This window comes from Plectrocnemia conspersa, unplaced genomic scaffold, assembly GCF_051122295.1.
Source record: "Plectrocnemia conspersa isolate PC_06_02 unplaced genomic scaffold, ASM5112229v1 ptg000008l, whole genome shotgun sequence".
NCBI lineage: Eukaryota > Metazoa > Arthropoda > Insecta > Trichoptera > Polycentropodidae > Plectrocnemia > Plectrocnemia conspersa.
Window position 1 is genome coordinate 27,036,359 of NW_028277172.1, and position 16,405 is coordinate 27,052,763.

Consider the following 16,405-nt stretch of genomic DNA (forward strand, 5'->3'; position numbering starts at 1 on the left):
TGTTGTATGGGCTAGTACCTACCATTTCAGACGTGCCGGACGAATCCATCCAGCGCCGGCCCGACGCTGGCTGCCGGGTTGTCGTCGGCCGTGCTCACTACAACTGTCCGGCGCCGGGTACCGGGTTGAGTGCGGTGGGGGTAAAACTAAAACATGAACCGGGTCGTTGACAGTGATTGTGGAATCTTGTAACAAAATTATTAAATATAATCCTCGTGTTTAGGCCAAAGAAATAGACCTCAAAATTTTAATTATATTAATATAATCTCATTTAATTATCTTAGTAGAATACATACAAAAATAAAATCCTAACGCGAAATGCGTGGAACGATTTATGTGAAGCCGTTAATGCTAAATGACTGGCATCAATTGACAGGGTATAAGTCGGGTTGGGAAGAAACCGGCCAGAAATCGGCAAGAGATCGGCTACGTGTGAAAGCTTTGTAAACGGCGCCAACCCGGTGCTGGGTGAATCCATCCGGCACGTGTAAAACCGGCCTTAAACTTTAAAACAAAAGAATGATATTATGAGGGTCTGATCTTGATGATTTATATTAAAAAAAACTTTTTTTTTAATATAATTATTTTTAAACATTATTATAATAGTATAAAAACCAATATTCTGTATCAAAACTTCAAGTCTATATTTTTAAAAGGAACCAAATACCAGCATTGACTTAATTCCAACCCGCATAAAAGCTCGTTTAGGGGTCCGTTCAATTTACCATAAAACTAATTTAAAAAAATATAATTTTTTTTTTTTATATTTATTTTAAATGCAAATTTGCTTCTGAACACTTTCTGTATACGACATTTTACAGTAGGATTTGATTTCGCGAAGTTATGATACATTTAATTTTTACATTGGCCGCCATTTTGTAAAAAAAATTATATCTTTTTTCATACAGAACGTATAGAAGGTGCTCGGTAGTTCTATACGGTACTAAAAATGTAATTTTTAATCTTTAAAACCAAGCAGTTAAGAGCGTTAACTCTTCTGAAAGTCTCAAAATGGCTCGTATGGGGGTCCGATCGAACTGATAAATGGCTTGTTTTAAAGCAAAAAACTATTTTTTTTATATTTTATTTGGATGTATTTTAGGCTTCTCAACGTTTCATGAATAGCAAACTTTTTGTTGAAATTTAAACCTACTGAGTTATGGGTGATTGAATTTTTATACTTGTCGCCATTTTGCAAAAAATTGACGCATTGGATTTTGCTAACAAACATACACAGGTTGCTTAAGAACTCTATACTGTCACAAAAATTGAAATTTAAATATGTATAAATAAGCTCACACTGACCTTAACTATATTGCAAATCTTATGAGCGTATGTATGGTGGGTCGATCGACTCATAACACTAAACGTGTTTTGAAAAAAAAAACTTTCTTTTATTATTTTTAATTTTTTCAAACTGTATCGTAAGTATATTCGAAAGCTCTATTTTAGTTAAAAAAATCAAGTCAATATCTTAAATAGGAACCAAATACGAGCGTTAACTATATGCAGAGTCGCATAAAAGCTCGTTCGAGGTCTCGGTCAATATATGGTAAGACTCGGTTTTTAATAAAAAAAAAATAATTAAAAATTGCTTTTATATGCAAATTAAAATTCCAAACACTTTTTGCATACGACATTTTTCAGTAGGATTTCATTTAGCAAAGTTATGACACTTTGAATTTTTACATTAGCCGCCATTTTGAAAAAAAAAATTATATATTTTTTTTAAACATAACGTATAGGGGCTGCACGTTAGTTCTATGCGATACTCAAAATTTAAATTTTAATCTTCGAAACCAAGCAGTTAAGAGCGTTAACTCTTCCGAAAGTCTCAAAATGGCTAGTATGGGGGTACGATCGAACTGATACATCGCTTGTTTTCAATCAAAAATATATATTTTTTATATTTGATTCTGATGAACTTAAGGCTTCTAAACATTTCATGTATAGAGACCCTTTTGACGAAATTCAACACTACTGAGTTATAAGTGATTGAATTTCGATACTTGTCGCCATTTTGCAAAAAATTGACAAAATGGATTTTGCTAACAAACATACACAGGTTGCTTTGGAATTCTATACTGTCACAAAAATTGAAATTCAAATATGTATAAATAAGCTCACACTGACCTTAACTATATTGAAAATCTTATGAGCGTATGTATGGTGGGTCGATCGACTCATAACACTAAACGTGTTTTGAAAAAAAAATACTTTTATTTATTAATTTTTAATTTTTTTTTAAGGTATCGTAAGTGTAGTCGAAAGCTCTATTTTGTATCAAAAATTGAAGTCGATTTCTTATATAGAAACCTCATACGAGCGTTAACTATATGCAGAGTCGCATAAAAGCTCGTTCGAGGTCTCGGTCAATATATCGTAAGACTCGGTTTTTATTAAAAAAAATAATTAAAAATTGCTTTTATATGTAAATTAAAATTCCAAACACTTTTTGCATACGACATTTTTCAGTAGGATTTCATTTAGCAAAGTTATGACACGTTGAATTTTTTCATTAGCCGCCATTTTGAAAATAAATTTTATATATATTTTTTAAACATAACGTATAGGGGCTGCACATTAGTTCTATGCGATACTCAAAATTTAAATTTTAATCTTCGAAACCAAGCAGTTAAGAGCGTTAACTCTTCCGAAAGTCTCAAAATGGCTAGTATGGGGGTACGATCGAACTGATACATCGCTTGTTTTCAAGCAAAAATCTATATTTTTTATATTTTATTTAGATGAACTTTAGGCTTCTAAACATTTCATGTATAGAGACCTTTTTGACGAAATTCAACACTACTGAGTTATAAGTGATTGAATTTTAATACTTGTCGCCATTTTGCAAAAAATTGACAAAATGGATTTTGCTAACAAACATACACAGGATGCTTAAGAATTCTATACTGTCACAAAAATTGAAATTTAAATATGTATAAAAAAGCTCACACTGACCTTAACTATATTGAAAATCTTATTAACGTATGTATGGTGGGTCGATCGACTCATAACACTAAACGTGTTTTGAAAAAAAAATACTTTTATTTTTTAATTTTTAATTTTTTTTTTAAGTATCGTAAGTATAGCCGAAAGCTCTATTTTGTATCAAAAATTCAAGTCGATTTCTTAAATAGAAACCTCATACGAGCGTTAACTATATGCAGAGTCGCATAAAAGCTCGTTCGAGGTCTCGGTCAATATATCGTAAGACTCGGTTTTTATTTAAAAAAAAAATAATTAAAAACTGCTATTATATGTAAATTAAAATTCCAAACACTTTTTGCATACGACATTTTTTAGTAGGATTTTATTTAGCAAAGTTATGACACGTTGAATTTTTTCATTGGCCGCCATTTTGAAAATAAATTTTATATATTTTTTTTAAACATAACGTACAGGAGCTGCACGTTAGTTCTATGCGATACTCCTAATTTAAATTTTAATCTTCGAAACCAAGCAGTTGAGAGCGTTAACTCTTCCGAAAGTCTCAAAATGGCTAGTATGGGGGTACGATCGAACTGATACATCGCTTGTTTTCAAGCAAAAATATATATTTTTTATATTTTATTCTGATGAACTTTAGGCTTCTAAACATTTCATGTATAGAGACCTTTTTGACGAAATTTAACACTACTGAGTTATAAGTGATTGAATTTCAATACTTGTCGCCATTTTGCAAAAAATTGACAAAATGGATTTTGCTAACAAACATACTAATGATGCTTAAGAATTCTATACTGTCACAAAAATTGAAATTTAAATATGTATAAATAAGCTCACACTGACCTTAACTATATTGAAAATCTTATGAGCGTATGTATGGTGGGTCGATCGACTCATCACACTAAACGTGTTTTGAAAAAAAAATACTTTTATTTTTTAATTTTTAATTTTTTTTTAAAGTATCGTAAGTATAGTCGAAAGCTTTATTTTGTATTAAAAATTCAAGTCGATTTCTTAAATAGAAATCTTGTACGAGCATTAACTATATGCAGAGTCGCATAAAAGCTCGTTCGAGGTCTCTGTCAATATATGGTAAGACTCGGTTTTTATAAAAAAAAAATAATTAAAAATTGCTTTTATATGCAAATTAAAATTCCAAACACTTTTTGCATACGACATTTTTCAGTAGAATATAATTTAGCAAAGTTATGACACTTTGAATTTTTACATTAGCCGCCATTTTGAAAAAATTTTTTATATATTTTTTTTAAACATAACGTATAGGGGCTGCACGTTAGTTCTATGCGATACTCAAAATTTAAATTTTTATCTTCGAAACCAAACAGTTAAGAGCGTTAACTCTTCCGAAAGTCTCAAACTGGCTAGTATGGGGGTACGATCGAACTGATACATCGCTTGTTTTCAAGCAAAAATATATATTTTTTATATTTTATTCTGATGAACTTTAGGCTTCTAAACATTTCATGTATTGAGACCTTTTTGACGAAATTCAACACTACTGAGTTATAAGTGATTGAATTTCAATACTTGTCGCCATTTTGCAAAAAATTGACAAAATGGATTTTGCTAACAAACATACACAGGATGCTTAAGAATTCTATACTGTCACAAAAATTGAAATTTAAATATGTATAAATAAGCTCACACTGACCTTAACTATATTGAAAATCTTATAAGCGTATGTATGGTGGGTCGATCGACTCATCACACTAAACGTGTTTTGAAAAAAAAATACTTTTATTTTTGAATTTTTAATTTTTTTTTATAGTATCGTAAGTATAGTCGAAAGCTCTATTTTGTATAAAAAATTCTTATCGATTTTTTAAATAGAAACCTCGTACGAGCATTAACTATATGCAGAGTCGCATAAAAGCTCGTTCGAGGTCTCGGTCAATATATCGTAAGACTCGGTTTTTATCAAAAAAAAAATAATTAAAAATTGCTTTTATATGCAAATTAAAATTCCAAACACTTTTTGCATACGACATTTTTTTGTAGGATTTCATTTAGCAAAGTTATGACACTTTGAATTTTTACATTAGCCGCCATTTTGAAAAAAAATTTTATATATTTTTTTTAAGCATAACGTATAGGGGCTGCACGTTAGTTCTATGCGATACTCAAAATTAAAATTTTTATCTTCGAAACCAAAAAATTAAGAGCGTTAACTCTTCCGAAAGTTTCAAAATGGCTAGTATGGGGGTACGATCGAACTGATACATCGCTTGTTTTCAAGCAAAAATATATAATTTTTATATTTTATTCTGATGAACTTTAGGCTTCTAAACATTTCATGTATAGAGACCTTTTTGACGAAATTTAACACTACTGAGTTATAAGTGATTGAATTTCAATACTTGTCGCCATTTTGCAAAAAATTGACAAAATGGATTTTGCTAACAAACATACTAATGATGCTTAAGAATTCTATACTGTCACAAAAATTGAAATTTAAATATGTATAAATAAGCTCACACTGACCTTAACTATATTGAAAATCTTATGAGCGTATGTATGGTGGGTCGATCGACTCATCACACTAAACGTGTTTTGAAAAAAAAATACTTTTATTTTTTAATTTTTAATTTTTTTTTAAAGTATCGTAAGTATAGTCGAAAGCTTTATTTTGTATTAAAAATTCAAGTCGATTTCTTAAATAGAAATCTTGTACGAGCATTAACTATATGCAGAGTCGCATAAAAGCTCGTTCGAGGTCTCTGTCAATATATGGTAAGACTCGGTTTTTATAAAAAAAAAATAATTAAAAATTGCTTTTATATGCAAATTAAAATTCCAAACACTTTTTGCATACGACATTTTTCAGTAGAATATAATTTAGCAAAGTTATGACACTTTGAATTTTTACATTAGCCGCCATTTTGAAAAAATTTTTTATATATTTTTTTTAAACATAACGTATAGGGGCTGCACGTTAGTTCTATGCGATACTCAAAATTTAAATTTTTATCTTCGAAACCAAACAGTTAAGAGCGTTAACTCTTCCGAAAGTCTCAAACTGGCTAGTATGGGGGTACGATCGAACTGATACATCGCTTGTTTTCAAGCAAAAATATATATTTTTTATATTTTATTCTGATGAACTTTAGGCTTCTAAACATTTCATGTATTGAGACCTTTTTGACGAAATTCAACACTACTGAGTTATAAGTGATTGAATTTCAATACTTGTCGCCATTTTGCAAAAAATTGACAAAATGGATTTTGCTAACAAACATACACAGGATGCTTAAGAATTCTATACTGTCACAAAAATTGAAATTTAAATATGTATAAATAAGCTCACACTGACCTTAACTATATTGAAAATCTTATAAGCGTATGTATGGTGGGTCGATCGACTCATCACACTAAACGTGTTTTGAAAAAAAAATACTTTTATTTTTGAATTTTTAATTTTTTTTTATAGTATCGTAAGTATAGTCGAAAGCTCTATTTTGTATAAAAAATTCTTATCGATTTTTTAAATAGAAACCTCGTACGAGCATTAACTATATGCAGAGTCGCATAAAAGCTCGTTCGAGGTCTCGGTCAATATATCGTAAGACTCGGTTTTTATCAAAAAAAAAATAATTAAAAATTGCTTTTATATGCAAATTAAAATTCCAAACACTTTTTGCATACGACATTTTTTTGTAGGATTTCATTTAGCAAAGTTATGACACTTTGAATTTTTACATTAGCCGCCATTTTGAAAAAAAATTTTATATATTTTTTTTAAGCATAACGTATAGGGGCTGCACGTTAGTTCTATGCGATACTCAAAATTAAAATTTTTATCTTCGAAACCAAAAAATTAAGAGCGTTAACTCTTCCGAAAGTTTCAAAATGGCTAGTATGGGGGTACGATCGAACTGATACATCGCTTGTTTTCAAGCAAAAATATATAATTTTTATATTTTATTCTGATGAACTTTAGGCTTCTAAACATTTCATGTATAGAGACCTTTTTGACGAAATTCAACACTACTGAGTTATAAGTGATTGAATTTCAATACTTGTCGCCATTTTGCAAAAAATTGACAACATGGATTTTGCTAACAAACATACACAGGATGCTTAAGAATTCTATACTGTCACAAAAATTGAAATTTAAATATGTATAAATAAGCTCACACTGACCTTAACTATATTGAAAATCTTATGAGCGTATGTATGGTGGGTCGATCGACTCATCACACTAAACGTGTTTTGAAAAAAAAATACTTTTATTTTTTAATTTTTAATTTTTTTTTAAAGTATCGTAAGTATAGTCGAAAGCTTTATTTTGTATTAAAAATTCAAGTCGATTTCTTAAATAGAAATCTTGTACGAGCATTAACTATATGCAGAGTCGCATAAAAGCTCGTTCGAGGTCTCGGTCAATATATGGTAAGACTCGGTTTTTATAAAAAAAAAATAATTAAAAATTGCTTTTATATGCAAATTAAAATTCCAAACACTTTTTGCATACGACATTTTTCAGTAGAATATATTTTAGCAAAGTTATGACACTTTGAATTTTTACATTAGCCGCCATTTTGAAAAAAAATTTTATATATTTTTTTTAAACATAACGTATAGGGGCTGCACGTTAGTTCTATGCGATACTCAAAATTTAAATTTTTATCTTCGAAACCAAACAGTTAAGAGCGTTAACTCTTCCGAAAGTCTCAAACTGGCTAGTATGGGGGTACGATCGAACTGATACATCGCTTGTTTTCAAGCAAAAATATATATTTTTTATATTTTATTCTGATGAACTTTAGGCTTCTAAACATTTCATGTATTGAGACCTTTTTGACGAAATTCAACACTACTGAGTTATAAGTGATTGAATTTCAATACTTGTCGCCATTTTGCAAAAAATTGACAAAATGGATTTTGCTAACAAACATACACAGGATGCTTAAGAATTCTATACTGTCACAAAAATTGAAATTTAAATATGTATAAATAAGCTCACACTGATCTTAACTATATTGAAAATCTTATAAGCGTATGTATGGTGGGTCGTTCGACTCATCACACTAAACGTGTTTTGAAAAAAAAATACTTTTATTTTTGAATTTTTAATTTTTTTTTATAGTATCGTAAGTATAGTCGAAAGCTCTATTTTGTATAAAAAATTCTTATCGATTTCTTAAATAGAAACCTCGTACGAGCATTAACTATATGCAGAGTCGCATAAAAGCTCGTTCGAGGTCTCGGTCAATATATCGTAGGACTCGGTTTTTATCAAAAAAAAAATAATTAAAAATTGCTTTTATATGCAAATTAAAATTCCAAACACTTTTTGCATACGACATTTTTTTGTAGGATTTTATTTAGCAAAGTTATGACACTTTGAATTTTTACATTAGCCGCCATTTTGAAAAAAAATTTTATATATTTTTTTTAAACATAACGTATAGGGGCTGCACGTTAGTTCTATGCGATACTCAAAATTAAAATTTTTATCTTCGAAACCAAAAAATTAAGAGCGTTAACTCTTCCGAAAGTTTCAAAATGGCTAGTATGGGGGTACGATCGAACTGATACATCGCTTGTTTTCAAGCAAAAATATATAATTTTTATATTTTATTCTGATGAACTTTAGGCTTCTAAACATTTCATGTATAGAGACCTTTTTGACGAAATTCAACACTACTGAGTTTTAAGTGATTGAATTTTAATACTTGTCGCCATTTTGCAAAAAATTGACAAAATGGATTTTGCTAACAAACATACACAGGATGCTTAAGAATTCTATACTGTCACAAAAATTGAAATTTAAATATGTATAAATAAGCTCACACTGACCCTAACTATATTGAAAATCTTATAAGCGTATGTATGGTGGGTCGATCGACTCATCACACTAAACGTGTTTTGAAAAAAAAATACTTTTATTTTTTAATTTTTAATTTTTTTTTATAGTATCGTAAGTATAGTCGGAAGCTCTATTTTGTATTATAAATTCAAGTCGATTTCTTAAATAGAAACCTTGTACGAGCATTAACTATATGCAGAGTCGCATAAAAGCTCGTTCGAGGTCTCGGTCAATATATGGTAAGACTCGGTTTTTATTCATAAAAAAATAATTAAAAATTGCTTTTATATGCAAATTAAAATTCCGAACACTTTTTGCATACAACATTTTTTTAGTAGGATATAATTTAGCAAAGTTATGACACTTTAAATTTTTACATTAGCCGCCATTTTGAAAAAAAATTTTATATATTTTTTTTAAACATAACGTATAGGGGCTGCACGTTAGTTCTATGCGATACTCAAAATTAAAATTTTTATCTTCGAAACCAAAAAATTAAGAGCGTTAACTCTTCCGAAAGTTTCAAAATGGCTAGTATGGGGGTACGATCGAACTGATACATCGCTTGTTTTCAAGCAAAAATATATAATTTTTATATTTTATTCTGATGAACTTTAGGCTTCTAAACATTTCATGTATAGAGACCTTTTTGACGAAATTCAACACTACTGAGTTTTAAGTGATTGAATTTTAATACTTGTCGCCATTTTGCAAAAAATTGACAAAATGGATTTTGCTAACAAACATACACAGGATGCTTAAGAATTCTATACTGTCACAAAAATTGAAATTTAAATATGTATAAATAAGCTCACACTGACCCTAACTATATTGAAAATCTTATAAGCGTATGTATGGTGGGTCGATCGACTCATCACACTAAACGTGTTTTGAAAAAAAAATACTTTTATTTTTTAATTTTTAATTTTTTTTTATAGTATCGTAAGTATAGTCGGAAGCTCTATTTTGTATTATAAATTCAAGTCGATTTCTTAAATAGAAACCTTGTACGAGCATTAACTATATGCAGAGTCGCATAAAAGCTCGTTCGAGGTCTCGGTCAATATATGGTAAGACTCGGTTTTTATTCATAAAAAAATAATTAAAAATTGCTTTTATATGCAAATTAAAATTCCGAACACTTTTTGCATACAACATTTTTTTAGTAGGATATAATTTAGCAAAGTTATGACACTTTAAATTTTTACATTAGCCGCCATTTTGAAAAAAAATTTTATATATTTTTTTTAAACATAACGTATAGGGGCTGCACGTTAGTTCTATGCGATACTTAAAATTTAAATTTTTATCTTCGAAACCAAACAGTTAAGAGCGTTAACTCTTCCGAAAGTCTCAAAATGGCTAGTATGGGGGTACGATCGAACTGATACATCGCTTGTTTTCAAGCAAAAATATATATTTTTTATATTTTATTCTGATGAACTTTAGGCTTTTAAACATTTCATGTATAGAGACCTTTTTGACGAAATGCAACACTACTGAGTTATAAGTGATTGAATTTCAATACTTGTCGCCATTTTGCAAAAAATTGACAAAATGGATTTTGCTAACAAACATACACAGGATGCTTAAGAATTCTATACTGTCACAAAAATTGAAATTTAAATATGTATAAATAAGCTCACACTGACCTTAATTATATATTGAAAATCTTATGAGCGTATGTATGGTGGGTCGATCGACTCATCACACTAAACGTGTTTTGAAAAAAAATTACTTTTATTTTTTAATTTTTAATTTTTTTTTACAGTATCGTAAGTATAGTCGAAAGCTCTGTTTTGTATCAAAAATTCAAGTCGATTTCTTAAAGAGAAACCTCATACGAGCGTTAACTGTATGCAGAGTCGCATAAAAGCTCGTTCGAGGTCTCGGTCAATATATGGTAAGACTCGGTTTTTATTAAAAAAAAAATAATTAAAAATTGCTTTTATATGCAAATTAAAATTCCAAACACTTTTTGCATACGACATTTTTCAGTAGGATTTTATTTAGCAAAGTTATGACACTTTGAATTTTTACGATAGCCGCCATTTTGAAAAAAAATTTTATATATATTTTTATAACATTACGTATAGGGGCTGCACGTTAGTTCTATGCGTTACTCAAAATTTAAATTTTAATCTTCGAAACCAAGCAGTTAAGAGCGGTAACTCTTCCGAAAGTCTCAAAATGGCTAGTATGGGGGTACGATCGAACTGATACATCTCTTGTTTTCAAGCAAAAATATATATTTTTTATATTTTATTCTGACGAACTTTAGGCTTCTGAACATTATATGTATAGAGACTTTTTTGACGAAATTCAACACTACTGAGTTATAAGTGATTGAATTTTAATACTTGTCGCCATTTTGCAAAAAATTGACAAAATGGATTTTGCTAACAAACATACACAGGATGCTTAAGAATTCTATACTGTCACAAAAATTGAAATTCAAATATGTATAAATAAGCTCACACTGACCTTAACTATATTGAAAATCTTATGAGCGTATGTATGGTGGGTCGATCGACTCATCACACTAAACGTGTTTTGAAAAAAAAATACTTTTATTTTTTAATTTTTAATTTTTTTTTATGGTATCGTAAGTATAGTCGAAAGCTCTGTTTCGTATCTAAAATTTAAGTCGATTTCTTAAAGAGAAACCTCATACGAGCTTTAACTGTATGCAGAGTCGCATAAAAGCTCGTTCGAGGTCTCGGTCAATATATGGTAAGACTCGGTTTTTATTATAAAAAAAATAATAAAAAATTGCTTTTATATGCAAATTAAAATTCCAAACACTTTTTGCATACGACATTTTTCAGTAGGATTTTATTTAGCAAAGTTATGACACTTTGAATTTTTACGATAGCCGCCATTTTGCAAAAAAATTTTATATATTTTTTTTAAACATTACGTATAGGGGCTGCACGTTAGTTCTATGCGTTACTCAAAATTTAAATTTTAATCTTCGAAACCAAGCAGTTAAGAGCGGTAACTCTTCCGAAAGTCTCAAAATGGCTAGTATGGGGGTACGATCGAACTGATACATCGCTTGTTTTCAAGCAAAAATATATATTTTTTATATTTTACTTAGATGAACTTTAGGTTTCTCAACATTTCATGTATAGAGACCTTTTTGACAAAATTCAACACTACTGAGTTATAAGTGATTGAATTTTAATACTTGTCGCCATTTTGCAAAAAATTGACAAAATGGATTTTGCTAACAAACATACACAGGATGCTTAAGAATTCTATACTGTCACAAAAATTGAAATTTAAATATGTATAAATAAGCTCACACTGACCCTAACTATATTGAAAATCTTATAAGCGTATGTATGGTGGGTCGATCGACTCATCACACTAAACGTGTTTTGAAAAAAAAATACTTTTATTTTTTAATTTTTAATTTTTTTTTATAGTATCGTAAGTATAGTCGGAAGCTCTATTTTGTATTATAAATTCAAGTCGATTTCTTAAATAGAAACCTTGTACGAGCATTAACTATATGCAGAGTCGCATAAAAGCTCGTTCGAGGTCTCGGTCAATATATGGTAAGACTCGGTTTTTATTCATAAAAAAATAATTAAAAATTGCTTTTATATGCAAATTAAAATTCCGAACACTTTTTGCATACAACATTTTTTTAGTAGGATATAATTTAGCAAAGTTATGACACTTTAAATTTTTACATTAGCCGCCATTTTGAAAAAAAATTTTATATATTTTTTTTAAACATAACGTATAGGGGCTGCACGTTAGTTCTATGCGATACTCAAAATTAAAATTTTTATCTTCGAAACCAAAAAATTAAGAGCGTTAACTCTTCCGAAAGTTTCAAAATGGCTAGTATGGGGGTACGATCGAACTGATACATCGCTTGTTTTCAAGCAAAAATATATAATTTTTATATTTTATTCTGATGAACTTTAGGCTTCTAAACATTTCATGTATAGAGACCTTTTTGACGAAATTCAACACTACTGAGTTTTAAGTGATTGAATTTTAATACTTGTCGCCATTTTGCAAAAAATTGACAAAATGGATTTTGCTAACAAACATACACAGGATGCTTAAGAATTCTATACTGTCACAAAAATTGAAATTTAAATATGTATAAATAAGCTCACACTGACCCTAACTATATTGAAAATCTTATAAGCGTATGTATGGTGGGTCGATCGACTCATCACACTAAACGTGTTTTGAAAAAAAAATACTTTTATTTTTTAATTTTTAATTTTTTTTTATAGTATCGTAAGTATAGTCGGAAGCTCTATTTTGTATTATAAATTCAAGTCGATTTCTTAAATAGAAACCTTGTACGAGCATTAACTATATGCAGAGTCGCATAAAAGCTCGTTCGAGGTCTCGGTCAATATATGGTAAGACTCGGTTTTTATTCATAAAAAAATAATTAAAACTTTGCTTTTATATGCAAATTAAAATTCCGAACACTTTTTGCATACAACATTTTTTTAGTAGGATATAATTTAGCAAAGTTATGACACTTTGAATTTTTACGATAGCCGCCATTTTGAAAAAAAATTTTATATATATTTTTATAACATTACGTATAGGGGCTGCACGTTAGTTCTATGCGTTACTCAAAATTTAAATTTTAATCTTCGAAACCAAGCAGTTAAGAGCGGTAACTCTTCCGAAAGTCTCAAAATGGCTAGTATGGGGGTACGATCGAACTGATACATCTCTTGTTTTCAAGCAAAAATATATATTTTTTATATTTTATTCTGACGAACTTTAGGCTTCTGAACATTATATGTATAGAGACTTTTTTGACGAAATTCAACACTACTGAGTTATAAGTGATTGAATTTTAATACTTGTCGCCATTTTGCAAAAAATTGACAAAATGGATTTTGCTAACAAACATACACAGGATGCTTAAGAATTCTATACTGTCACAAAAATTGAAATTCAAATATGTATAAATAAGCTCACACTGACCTTAACTATATTGAAAATCTTATGAGCGTATGTATGGTGGGTCGATCGACTCATCACACTAAACGTGTTTTGAAAAAAAAATACTTTTATTTTTTAATTTTTAATTTTTTTTTATGGTATCGTAAGTATAGTCGAAAGCTCTGTTTCGTATCTAAAATTTAAGTCGATTTCTTAAAGAGAAACCTCATACGAGCTTTAACTGTATGCAGAGTCGCATAAAAGCTCGTTCGAGGTCTCGGTCAATATATGGTAAGACTCGGTTTTTATTATAAAAAAAATAATAAAAAATTGCTTTTATATGCAAATTAAAATTCCAAACACTTTTTGCATACGACATTTTTCAGTAGGATTTTATTTAGCAAAGTTATGACACTTTGAATTTTTACGATAGCCGCCATTTTGCAAAAAAATTTTATATATTTTTTTTAAACATTACGTATAGGGGCTGCACGTTAGTTCTATGCGTTACTCAAAATTTAAATTTTAATCTTCGAAACCAAGCAGTTAAGAGCGGTAACTCTTCCGAAAGTCTCAAAATGGCTAGTATGGGGGTACGATCGAACTGATACATCGCTTGTTTTCAAGCAAAAATATATATTTTTTATATTTCACTTAGATGAACTTTAGGCTTCTCAACATTTCATGTATAAGGACCTTTTTGACAAAGTTCAACACTACTGAGTTATAAGTGATTTAATTTTAATACTTGTCGCCATTTTGCAAAAAATTGACAAAATGGATTTTGCTAACAAACATACACAGGATGCTTAAGAATTCTATACTGTCACAAAAATTAAAATTAAAATATTTATAAATAAGCTCACACTGACCTTAACTATATTGAAAATCTTATGAGCGTTTGTATGGTGGGTCGATCGACTCATCACACTAAACGTGTTTTGAAAAAAAAATACTTTTTTTTTTTAATTTTTAATTTTTTTTTATAGTATCGTAAGTATAGTCAAAAGCTTTATTTTGTATTAAAAATTCAAGTCGATTTCTTAAATAGAAACCTCGTACGAGCGTTAACTATATGCAGAGTCGCATAAAAGCTCGTTCGAGGTCTCGGTCAATATATGGTAAGACTCGGTTTTTATTAAAAAAAAAATAATTAAAAATTGCTTTTATATGCAAATTAAAATTCCAAACACTTTTTGCATTAGACATTTTTTAGTAGGATTTTATTTAGCAAAGTTATGACACTTTGAATTTTCACATTAGCCGCCATTTTGAAAAAAAATTTTATATTTTTTTTTTAAACATAACGTATAGGGGCTGCACGTTAGTTCTATGCGATACTCAAAATTTAAATTTTTATCTTCGAAACCAAACAGTCAAGAGCGTTAACTCTTCCGAAAGTCTCAAAATGGCTAGTATGGGGGTACGATCGAACTGATACATCGCTTGTTTTCAAGCAAAAATATATATTTTTTATATTTTACTTAGATGAACTTTAGGCTTCTCAACATTTCTTGTATAGAGACCTTTTTGACAAAATTCAACACTACGGAGTTATAAGTGATTGAATTTTAATACTTGTCGCCATTTTGCAAAAAATTGACAAAATGGATTTTGCTAACAAACATACACAGGATGCTTAAGAATTCTATACTGTCACAAAAATTGAAATTTAAATATTTATAAATAAGCTCACACTGACCTTAACTATATTGAAAATCTTATAAGCGTATGTATGGTGGGTCGATCGACTCATCACACTAAACGTGTTTTGAAAAAAAAATACTTTTATTTTTTAATTTTTAATTTTTTTTTATAGTATCGTAAGTATAGTCGAAAGCTCTATTTTGTATTAAAAATTTACGTCGATTTCTTAAATAGAAACCTCGTACGAGCGTTAACTATATGCAGAGTCGCATAAAAGCTCGTTCGAGGTCTCGGTCAATATATGGTAAGACTCGGTTTTTATTAAAAAAAAAATAATTAAAAATTGCTTTTATATGCAAATTAAAATTCCAAACACTTTTTGCATTAGACATTTTTTAGTAGGATTTTATTTAGCAAAGTTATGACACTTTGAATTTTCACATTAGCCGCCATTTTGAAAAAAAATTTTATATATTTTTTTTAAACATAACGTATAGGGGCTGCACGTTAGTTCTATGCGATACTCAAAATTTAAATTTTTATCTTCGAAACCAAACAGTCAAGAGCGTTAACTCTTCCGAAAGTCTCAAAATGGCTAGTATGGGGGTACGATCGAACTGATACATCGCTTGTTTTCAAGCAAAAATATATATTTTTTATATTTTACTTAGATGAACTTTAGGCTTCTCAACATTTCATGTATAGAGACCTTTTGGACAAAATTCAACACTACTGAGTTATAAGTGATTGAATTTTAATACTTGTCGCCATTTTGCAAAAAATTGACAAAATGGATTTTGCTAACAAACATACACAGGATGCTTAAGAATTCTATACTGTCACAAAAATTGAAATTTGAATATTTTTAAATAAGCTCACACTGACCTTAACTATATTGAAAATCTTATGAGCGTATGTATGGTGGGTCGATCGACTCATCACACTAAACGTGTTTTGAAAAAAAAATACTTTTATTTTTTAATTTTTAATTTTTTTTTATAGTATCATAAGTATAGTCGAAAGCTCTATTTTGTATTTAAAATT